The sequence below is a fragment of the Pseudorasbora parva genome, chromosome 4, assembly GCF_024679245.1.
Source record: "Pseudorasbora parva isolate DD20220531a chromosome 4, ASM2467924v1, whole genome shotgun sequence".
NCBI classification, from domain to species: Eukaryota; Metazoa; Chordata; class Actinopteri; order Cypriniformes; family Gobionidae; genus Pseudorasbora; species Pseudorasbora parva.
In genome coordinates this window covers 9916584-9928055 of record NC_090175.1, presented here as the reverse complement: position 1 = coordinate 9928055, position 11472 = coordinate 9916584, and positions in this window count along the sequence as shown.

Below are 11472 nucleotides of genomic sequence, written 5' to 3'. Positions count from 1 at the left end.
ACAGCGCACCTAAAGTTACCGAACCAAAGGCACAGGGAGACAGTCACAACCTGATTGGTCGGCTAGTATGACGTAGGAGCTCGCTTACCCAACATTCAAAACAATGCTGTGTGCCGGATTAAACGCCATCATATTATGCGTGTACATATGGCATTATTTTACCAGCTGAAAACTCTTGAAGAGCTCATAAAATGTTCAAAACATTCAAAACAGCAGCAGGATTTCCTCCGTTGCAGAAACGAAGATCTGCTGCAAAAGAGACGGCAGTTCAGTACAGACTAATGGCCAACACAGGTCCTTTGATGAGAAAAGCCAGGTTTGCTTTTTGTGTTTTTTCTAGCATTTTCAAAACGTGCTCATCGGACCAAATATTGATAAGGTACTTTACCTCCTCATTGCTCCACGTTTGCCCTCAACTCATTTTGGATACACCGATCTTTCCACGTCTTCAAATCAGCTGACTTGTAGCGTCGCATCTTGTGACATTACGTGCAGTTTTTGGTTCGTTTACATGTCTTTGGTCCGTGTTGCGTTCATATATCAGTCGAACCGCACCAGAGTTCGTTTGGAAGCGGACCGAGACCCATCTTTTTAGCGTTCTCTGTCCGCTTGTTTGCGCACCAGGGTTCGGATGGCAGCGTTCACATATGTTCAAATGAACCGCACTAACCAAGCAATCGCACCAGGGTTCAATTTAATCCAACCAAACATGACAAGTGTGAACACACACTAAGTGTACACAATTCAACATGGAAAAGAAAACCGTAAATTAAAGACCAAGAGTAATTTGCTTCCCCCATGATTCTTTAATTCTGAAAATCCCATGTTTCCCGGTGGTGATTATAGCATCGCTCCGACATCTCGTAGAGGCGATCATTCTGACATGACTTGAAGGCCGCGTCTCTCTAGATATGTCCCTGTTTTCTTCCACTGCTGCTTGTGTGCGCCGCTCACCTGCTGAGCGTGAGATTGCTCTCAGGCTTTGACTAATTGCTTTTCTTCAGCGAGAGCGTGAGAGGAAACCTTTTGTGAATTTGCTGAAGCTCTGAACGTGTTGGATCTGGTGCTGTTTTTGGCACCTCCGTCCCAGGCTTCCTCTGTCCTGGCACGGATTGATGTCTGAAGTCGTGGAGTGTACATAAGCTCAATACTCTCTATCTCGTCTTTCCTTCTTCATCTCTTTTACCTGCTTCTTCTGTCCTCCTCACTCAGTCCAGGACAATGTCTTTGGACTTCAGAGGTCCTGTCAGGTTGGACTGTCACTTCAGCACTCGATTGGAATAAAACTTTGAGTCTGGACGCACAGGGATCGCCGGATAATTAGTTGACACGCAGCCCACCGTAAGCAGGTGATTCTCACATTCCTCATGCTTTCGAGTTTGCTCTCCATTGTGTGCTTTTTGTCTTTGTTTTGTTTTCCTCCTCCGTCTGTCACACACAAGCCTTGGCACTGCAAGGTGAATCTCCCAGCGTCCCTTACACGGGCAGAATGCCAAATAGATGTGCCGAGTCATTGGCAGACCCACGACGAATCTGTGGAAAGAGCTGGGACACCCATAAATTATAAGGTTTTGCATCCATTACATGTCTGATCATTACATACCGTATCTTGACTAATGTAATTATGCTTTAAGCTACTAATAAGAGTGTATTACTCATAGCTTCATTAAACACATTTTACCATGATGTGTTGGGGAAATCACATTATAACTGTCATACCATGCAGATATAATAAAAGCAATATACATTTACACGTGTATATATATATATATATATATATATATATATATATATATATCAGGGTATCCGCGGGGTCTTGAAAAGTCTTAAAAGGTGATAAATCAATTTTGGGAAAATTAAGACCCTTATAAAGTATTAAAAAGTCTTATCACAGCTTTATAAAGTCTTAAATTTTGAAAGTATTTTGTTCAAGCTTTGTCAAAAGAGTTTGACTCCAAAAAGTATTTATGAATATATTTATTTTCATCCTCATAAGTATTGAAAAACAACGGGGCTCTCAATCTGAAATCGTTTCGGAGTGCGCGCGCCAGGGACGGACATTAGCACCGCCACCTGCCAAATGCGGCTGATTTTGAGTTGTGGCGGGTAAACTCGCTTCACCTACCGAGCTGTTTCACCTCTTTGTAAACTTTGTTCAATGCATGCGAGTGCTGCCGTATGTGCGCATATGACCAGTTGTTTTCTCCGTCATCACTCGCGTGAAGACGCGCTGTGAGACTCGCGCGCTCTGTGAGATCTGACGCTGTGCATCATCCGAGAGAGCGCGCGAGTCTCACAGCGCGCAAATATTAAGTTCTCTTTCAAGTCTTGCGCTTAAACGGACAAATTCACACAAGAAGTATGTCAACATGTCGATCTTGATGAGTATCCTAGCAGACATCGTCTGAATATGCCTGTGAACTGTATAGTGTGCACAGTCGAGAAAGACGAGCATATCCCTGCATCAGGTCTTAAAGGCACAGTAGCCTTTACTGCTGCCTGAGTGATGTCCTTATATTTAGTTTGACATTAAACAATGCTCTTGAGTGAATAGCTTTTGTAAGTTTAATAAGGATTAATCTTTCATTTAAACAGTTAAATATGCAGTTATTTTACATTTGATTACTTTATTCAATTCTTTCTGCAGGCCAGTAGGCATGAACATTATTTTTTAATTTACACATGAGTGAGGTCGAGTTAAACATTTTAGTTTGAATTTATTTAAATTTTTTTCAGTTTTCGGCTTTGGTTTCTTCTTTTTTGGTTTCAGCCAAGAATTTTGATTACGGTGCATTCCTACTGACAATGTTCTGCTCAGTGTGTCGTCAACACGCTTCAAAGATGCCAGAATGAATAGTTTAATTGTTGGGACTAAAAACCATAAAACTGGAAGCCATAAAAGACCACAAATCATTGTGAAAATGTCAGTATTTCATTGAGACTTGAGATTAAATAAACTGCTTAAGTATTGTAGAGCTTGTAGTATTAATTTTCACATGCAATTACACATTGTCAGTTAAAAACAAAAAAGTGGCTGGTAAAAACATTGAGTGGTAGACTTTGAAAAAAGTTAATTTCCATCCCTAGCGAGCACTGTCTACGGGTGACGTCATGTATTTTGCGAAATGCGCAGTTAGGGGATGTGTCGTCCTCCTTACGTTGCGAAACAGATATGCAATATAAACGATACAAAACTGGCCTACGATAGAGATTTTAAGTCGACATTCGACTACAACTGTTTATTAAAGGTTTGTTGCCGATTAGAACTTGGTGCGATGAGGTCTTAAAATATTTTGAGAAGGTCTTTAAAAAGTCTTAAAAAGGTCTTGAAATTAACTTCAGGATTCCTGCATATACCCTGTATATATATATATATATATATATATATATATATATATATATATATATATATATATATAAAAAAGTGGTATCACTTTAGTATGGGGAACACATATTCACTATTAACTATGACTTTTGCCTCAATAAACTCCTAATTTACTGCTTATTAATAGTTTGTAAGGTCGTTTTCGTAGCATTTAAGTTTAGGTATTGGGTCGGATTAAGAGATGTAGAATAAGGTCATGCAGAATAAGGCATTAATATGTGCTTTATGAGTACTAATAAACAGACAATATCCTAGTAATATGCATGATAACTAGCAACTTGTTAATAGTTAAAAACTGAACTTTAAAATAGTGTTACCAAAAGTTCTATAATTATGCAAATAATATTGTTAAAATGATATTTTTTTATATATATGCTTGAAAGTTTGAAATGATAAAAATGACTAATTTCAAAGTTTATGAACCACTGATTCTTAAAACTTCTTAAAATACTTATTTTCCACCATAATTAGCAAATAAATTCTTTAAAAATCAGACATGATTTTCTGGATTTTGCTCATTCTGTCTCTCATAGTTGAAGAGTACTTATGATGAAAATTACAGGCCTCGCTCATCTTTTTAAGTGGCAGAACTTGCACAATGGTGTTTGACTAAATATTTTTTTGCCCCACTGTATGGCAACATTTGATTGGATAAATTTGCTCTAAATACGACAAAAGCAATGTGACTATAAGCCGAAAGAGTATGGATGAACAGCAGCATCTAACTGAATATATATTTTATAAATTTATACGAACAAACCAGTACACTTCTGAATAAATCCGACTTTCCAGTGCTAAATATGACACAGGAGACATTTTAAAATAGCAGGCTTGATTATATCCTCGGTGTCATTAATGTCTCGTTTATGTTTTATGGTAAAATAACACCAAATATAGTTAGCTTCTCCCCAACAATAACACTTCAAATCAAAATCGGCAGATTTCCCCCCAGAAAAGAAATGATGAAAAAGATGCTGTTTTGGCAGAGCAGTGTGCCTGATTCTTGTCTCTTTACAGGAGACACATGCTGCATTTTCATCTGAAAGGTGCCTAGACATTACTGGATCCTCAGCGAGTCATTTAAAAGACCTTGATGTTCATGAGTACAGCGGGTCCTCCATAATTATGCTGATTTCTGAGACGCCTCATTCTGGCCAAACACTAAGGTATGTATTTTTCAGGGAGAAAGCAAACACTCTGTGGAAAATCCAACCAAGCAAGATAAATGTCTGTTAAATAAAAGTCAAAATATGAATAATGATCCCCTCACAGTCCAGAGAAGAGTAAAGATGCCACTGGACAGGGAACAATAATCGCATTCAGGCAGCTTGCATTTGCCGTGTTTTTTGTTGTTGTTTTTTTTGCAAATGCAGCACTTTGAACAGGTAATTACAGAGCAAACGGAGGAGAAGAGTTGACAACTGTGCGCTTCCACACGCGAGGTGGATTTGTTTATATTTCCAAGGAGAGGGATTTGAGGTGCATGCATAAGCACATTCACTCGCTGACCTAGAAAACTCTCTAATGATGCCAACGGCAATATGATTTAAACAAACAGTTCAAACCGCCGAATCAACAGCGGAGAACATTCGCTCTTCGGCATTAAACCTGCAGGTATTTCCATACTGCCTTAGGATTGATCATGCTGGCGAACAAGAGTTTCATAATATCTCTTTTGTATCTACATTAATGTCCAAAAATGTGGTTAATATGTTTTTGAAACGCCTCTTATGCTCACCAAGGCTGCATTTCTTTGATCAGAAATACCAACAGGAACAGTAAAGCAGAGCAATTGCAACAGTATGATTGTGAGATGTTTTCTATTTTAATATTTTAAAATGTAATTTATGCTGATTTGCTGCTCAAGATTAAAAACAATATAAAATTCAAAAGAACAGCTTTTATTTGATTTGAAATAAAATCTTTTATACCATATCAAATGTCTTTACTGTCACTTTTATTCGATGTAATGCATCTTTGCTTTAAAAAGCACTTTTATTCACTGACCCAAACTAATGTATATCTCTCTCTCTCTCTCTCTCTCTCTCTCTCTCTCTCTCTCTCTCTCTCTCTCTCTCTCTCTCTCTCTCTCTCTCTCTCTCTCTCTCTCTCTCTCTCTCTCTCTCTCTCTCTCTCTCTCTCGCTCTCTCTCGCTCTCTCGCTCTCTCGCTCTCTCGCTCTCTCGCTCTCTCGCTCTCTCTCTCTCGCTCTCTCTCTCTCGCTCTCTCTCTCTCGCTCTCTCTCTCTCGCTCTCTCTCTCTCGCTCTCTCTCTCTCGCTCTCTCGCTCTCTCTCGCTCTCTCTCGCTCTCTCTCGCTCTCTCTCTCTCTATCTATCTATCTATCTATCTATATATATATATATAATTGTATTAATTTATTGCAAGCTATATATCCCAGATCACTGTAAAAAAAAATTCAAGTGCTTTCAACTAATTATTATTTAGTAACTAGTTCCACAGATTTTTTACGTTCACTCAATTTCATTCTAGAAATGAATTAATATTTTTTTAATTGGCTCAAACGTGACTTCAACATTAAAATGTACATTTGCTCAATTATTTTTAAAGTTAATTGAATTAATAATTTTTAGTTGGCTCAAACTTGACTTCAACTTTAAAATGTATGTTTACTCAACCTGTTTTTATAATTAATTCAACTAAACATTTTAACTAGGGGTTTCATTTGTAAATGGTTTTAATTGTTACTAGAAATTGCAGGTGAACTAGTTACATGTTATAGCAAGAATAAAAACAAATGAAAACCCATTGTATCATCTGCATTTATAACATTTGTCAAACAAACAATACATTTTTCCCCTACTATGGTAGTGAGTGGTTGCTCTATCTGCTTGGTCCGCATGACAGCTTTCACATTACTAGTTTTTCATACAAACTGTGCCCTGCTCTGAACTAAACTGCCAGCAATACTACCTTTATTTATATTCTTAAAATGAGAGAAATCACTGCTTATCTGAATTTTTATGCTAGGCTTAAGAGACATGAACAAGTTCTTTGATAAACATCTATGACCTTTGATACATATCTAGTCTTCATGCTGTTTTAGTGATTATTATTGAATAAGTATGGCTTCACTAATATAAACGTACATTTGCATAAAGCATGCATATTTGTCCATACCCATGTTGATTAGAGTATTAAAAACTTAATTCAAACTTAATTTAAGATACATTTACAACAAATAAACACCTGTGATTAATCGCGAGTTAACTCATGACAATCATGCGATTAATCGTGATTAAATATTTTGAGAGAGAGAGAGAGAGAATTATACAATACACTAGGAATGTGTGCAAGGTTTTTTTTAAGTTTAACCAAGGTTTTTAAAGTATTTTAAGTAAAATAAAGAAAGAGACTTACTAATAACTTTCTGTTCCTGTTGCCTAAGATAAAAAAAAGAAGCAAAAAAATAAATAAAAATCAAACCAAACCAAAAACCGTGGTTAAAATCCGAGGTATGTATTGAACTGTAGACTTATATATATATAGAGAGAGAGAGAGAGAGAGAGAGAGAGAGAGAGAGAGAGAGAGAGAGAGAGAGAGAGAGAAGAGAGAGAGAGAGAGAGAGAGAGAGAGAGAGATTTGCTATATATATAGATAAATAAATTTAGACTACTTAGTGATTGCTATCAGGATGCAAAGAGACTTTCAATCAGCATAACAAAAAATACTTCAGGAACTAAAATCACTCACCCTCTCTTTAAGGATGTTTAGATATTTTAAAGGGAAAATAAGACAAAAATACTTTTTTGTAGTGCACATTATTTTACTGTGCATTTTATTTTACTAATGCTAACCTTCAAAGAAAGTAAGTACATGAATTCACTCTGTAAGCTTCTGCAAAATACAGAAAAACAACGAAATAACACCAGGCAAACATGGTCTATAATAAAGTGATCTTTAACTGTCGAGGCCGCTGCCATTCATGTGGGAAAAAGTCAGATCATTCATAGAATTTAAACTGAAATTACGAGTTCAATTTTAGCCCAAAACTCATTTTTATGGTAATTCTGAAATGAGCGCCGATAACGGCAAACTCATTAAATCAATTAATTGATCTGAACACATGGTGAAATCCACCCACAAGAGGATTCAACCGGCGGCGTTAGTTGGTCTCAGTCGTTTTTACATCTGTTCAATCTCTCCGGCTCTTGGAAACCATCCAATCACGCAGAGCAAACATATCAAGCGCATTAAAATCGCCTCTCTCAGCTATCAAGAGCTCTATATGTTTTTATTGCAGGAGTTCATTATTGCGTAAAGAAGCGCAAATGGGATTTTCACGGTCCTTTCTCAACCCTGCAGAAGAGAAGTTAGTGCTATGCTGGTCCAGACCGGTTCACGCTAATCTATTTCATTATATTATAGCCAATGTTTTCCCAGTAAAAAACAGGGCTCGTTGGTCAGGCTCTGGCTTTGAAAAAACCCAAAGACATGCACAAGCTTTTGCCCTATCGTCTCCTGTTTGATGTTCTGAGAGGGAAATTGTATTCCCTCGCTGGGTTTGTTTGCTTTGTTCAATGTGTCTGCCATGGCAGCAAATAATAAAAAGAACAGAAGAAACCATTTGGAGTGTTTCTCCTGCCGAGATCAATAAAAACATTTCATCCTGCGAAATTGCGCCAAAGCCCTTCTGGTTCCTCAAGATGTGGAACTAAGTGCGAGCTAAAAAAAAATAGCAATAGTACGAGTCCTCAGGCTCCTGGATGCGAAACCTTCCGACATCAAAGTGCCGCTGTAATGAAGAGGAGAACAAGTGCTCACCCCGGTTTATGACCAAGACAGAGCTCATCAAATAAACTAACTAGATTTTAACATTTACTGAAGAAAATTTGAGTCTGCTTGTCCATGCAAAACTTCCAGTGTGGTTGCCAGGGTGTTGCGATGTGGTTGCTAAGGTGCTCTGGGTGGTTGCTAGGGGTTCGATTTCAGCCTCTGTGATTATCATGGTCCCTACATGAGGCTCTTGTGTTTGAATGCTCGTTTCTGGACTCTTCTGAACATTAATCTTGTTTCTTGGAGGTTATGAACAATGTTTCTCAGAACACAACTTGCATTTGTTGAGAATTGCTTCAGAAAAACTCAACAGGTCACTTAGTTAGAAAACCTCTGCCAGCTGTTTGACTCATGAAAATAATGCCAGTTTTTTCCATTAAAAACAATCATTAAGCCCATTCTGGACGCTTTTTCAGAGATTCCTCCGGTAATGGAAAACCTGGAAGCAATAGGTAACTTTAAAAATGTGTATCAAAGCCTGGAAAAGTCATAGAATTTAATACAATTCTGAAAAAGTTGTGGGATAAAAATTAAACTATAAATAAATGAATAAAATGAAAAAAACTTATATGTAAAATGTAGTTATTCTCTACATTTCAATGCAAAAATAAAATAGTTAAATCAATTATAAATACTAGGGGTGACCCCTAATAGTCGAAGATTCGATGCATCGATATGCAGGACCGGATTCGACCACTGATCTCATGGGTGTTATGAAAAGAGGATTATACCATTTTGGCAATATAGGGTGCTCAATATTAGTGTTATAAAGACGTGTTGCGGCGCTGAGGGATCGCCCCTTTAAGGGCACTGAGCTTTGCACCGGATGCGCCGCGCCTTTAAAATTCGGACACATATAGCCTACACCGACGGCGGCATTCGATGCCTGTCCGCGGCAATTAAATGTATATTTCCCTCAAATCGTGAATGTATATACTGATTTCACCCTGTACTACAAGATAAACTCATCGTGCAGCTCTTCTGTCAGAAGTCGATTCAAAATTGAGCTCAAGCACGGCGCGTATATAATGTTCACGTCTGCCTGGTGTGAGATACCTGAGACACGGCGCTGAGCTTCAGTCCGGTGTGAGACTCCCTTCAGGCACAATCGGCTTAAGAATGTGCATATAAACGCACTCAAAGTGTTCTTTTCCTCTGTAGGCAGGTATTTTTTTAGGTTTATTTATCAACATTTTCTTGTATATATTTGTGTGATGTTCTGTGTTTCAATCGCGGCTTTTAAATGTTATGAGAGAACAGTTCATTTACGAATGTGTAGTGTATAGTTTTAGCCTAGAAATCTAGACGCACCCTAGCGGCAGCAAATTTAATCTACCCGCAAGTGTCGTCTAGGAACTCTCAATACCCTTCTGAGCTGTAATCCTCTCAATCTGGACGGACCAATCACATCGTGTATAGAGTCGGCGGGCGGGGCCATAATGACGACGGCCGAGTTGCGTTTGCGTGCTTCTAGTAAACACAGAAACTGGCGAACGGCGGTCTTTCGAATCAGCTTTGACCGCGACTCTGGAAGACTTGGAGTTAAGCTTTTCTCTGAGAAAAGAACAAAGAACAGCACTGAAGTCATTCTTAAGAAGGGAAGATGTGTTCGGAGTTTAGCCGACCGCATCCGGCGAACGTTTAATCAGTCAGCGAGCTCCGCTTCACCTTCGTTGCTCTGGTTGGTGTAGCGCTATCCTATCGCGTACAGAGGGAGTTTGAAAGACAACCGTTTATCCGCCCCTCGGATTGAGCCGTCAATGGGGAGTTTCCAGACCAAACATCTTGATGTGGGTCTGGCTTGTCAGGCTAGTAATGCTATCACTTTATTAAAAGTGGTGGCTGTGTGCCGTGTGTAAAGTAAAATAAAAATAGTCTTAGCCTCCTGCTGACTAGTGTCCTGCCCTTCCCAACCCATTTATACCATTAATTTTTTTCCGTTCTATGGTTTACACACACACAGATGATTCGACTATCGGTCGACCATAGAGAGATTCGAAAATTCTGATTCGAATGTGTAAATCCTTAGTCGGGACATCCCTAATAAATACATAGAATTAGTATAATTTAAAAAAGACAATGCTAGAGATATACAAGATATATAAAAATTCTCACAATTCTTTTGAATCTTTTGAAAGTAGCTCACAAATCGGTCTGACTGATTCATTAGCGAATCGTTTGGAATTTGGATGATTCTTTTAAAGTCCTTATCCAAAAGCTCATCAGTAGGGAAGCTTTTTTCTGCCACAGAATAAAAAGATAATAAAGGTAACTGTGAGAAGTTTTATTCTGTGGCGGAAACAAGTTTCAAAACATCACAAACAAGAAAAAAAGTTTGTAAAAAAAGGTATAGAACTGGAAAAGAATTATGCTAAAATAATGTTAAAATTAAACTAAAATGTTAAATACAGTTTATTTATGTAACACATACATATTTTTAATTATTTAACATTCATTTTATAGACAAGTTGACAAATAATAATGTAAGTGAATCATTTTTTTAAATCGGTTATTTTTTATGAATCTATCAAAGTGGTTCACAAATCAATCTGATTCTTCCATTAGTGAATCTTTTTTAATTTGTATGATTCTTTTAATTTTATAACTCCTGTTACATTCCAAGTCTTCTGAAGTCATACGATATCTTCATGTGAAGAACAGAGTTGATCTTAATGTTTTAGTCGTTGAAATGATGATCGCACCCCTTTGCGAACAGAACACACACGCACTCGTTCATTCATATTTCTAATTCAAATGATACACACAAGTTGAATGATGCGATCGGTCATGAGACACACGAGATCCAATGCTGTCAAAGCTGACCTGACGTTTCTTCCGGCGGCAATATTTGAAATGTATTATTAATCTTTGGCGGATGGACTCGACGTTTCTGATCGCTTTTGGGGACTTTCTTCACACAAATTAATCGTTTGGCCTCTAAACACTTGGGATATTTGTACTTTCTGAATAAATTGTGCCTGCAGTCGTATCTGCCTGTTATATCCTGTTTTTTTTTATAACACACAAATGGGTAGGTTTAGGGAAGAGTTTGAGTTACGAGTTCAAAATGTGTCTGAATATGTGTGTGTGTCCACAAGGTAAATGGATTCATAAACATACTAAATTGTTTTTTTGAAAATGTAAAAATGTAGAATGTTTCTTGTGATGGGTAGGTTTAGGGGCTGCGTGTGTGTGTGTGATGGGTAGGTTTAGGGGCTGCGTGTGTGTGTGTGATGGGTAGGTTTAGGGGCTGCGTGTGTGTGTGTGATGGGTAGGTTTAGGGGCTGCGTGTG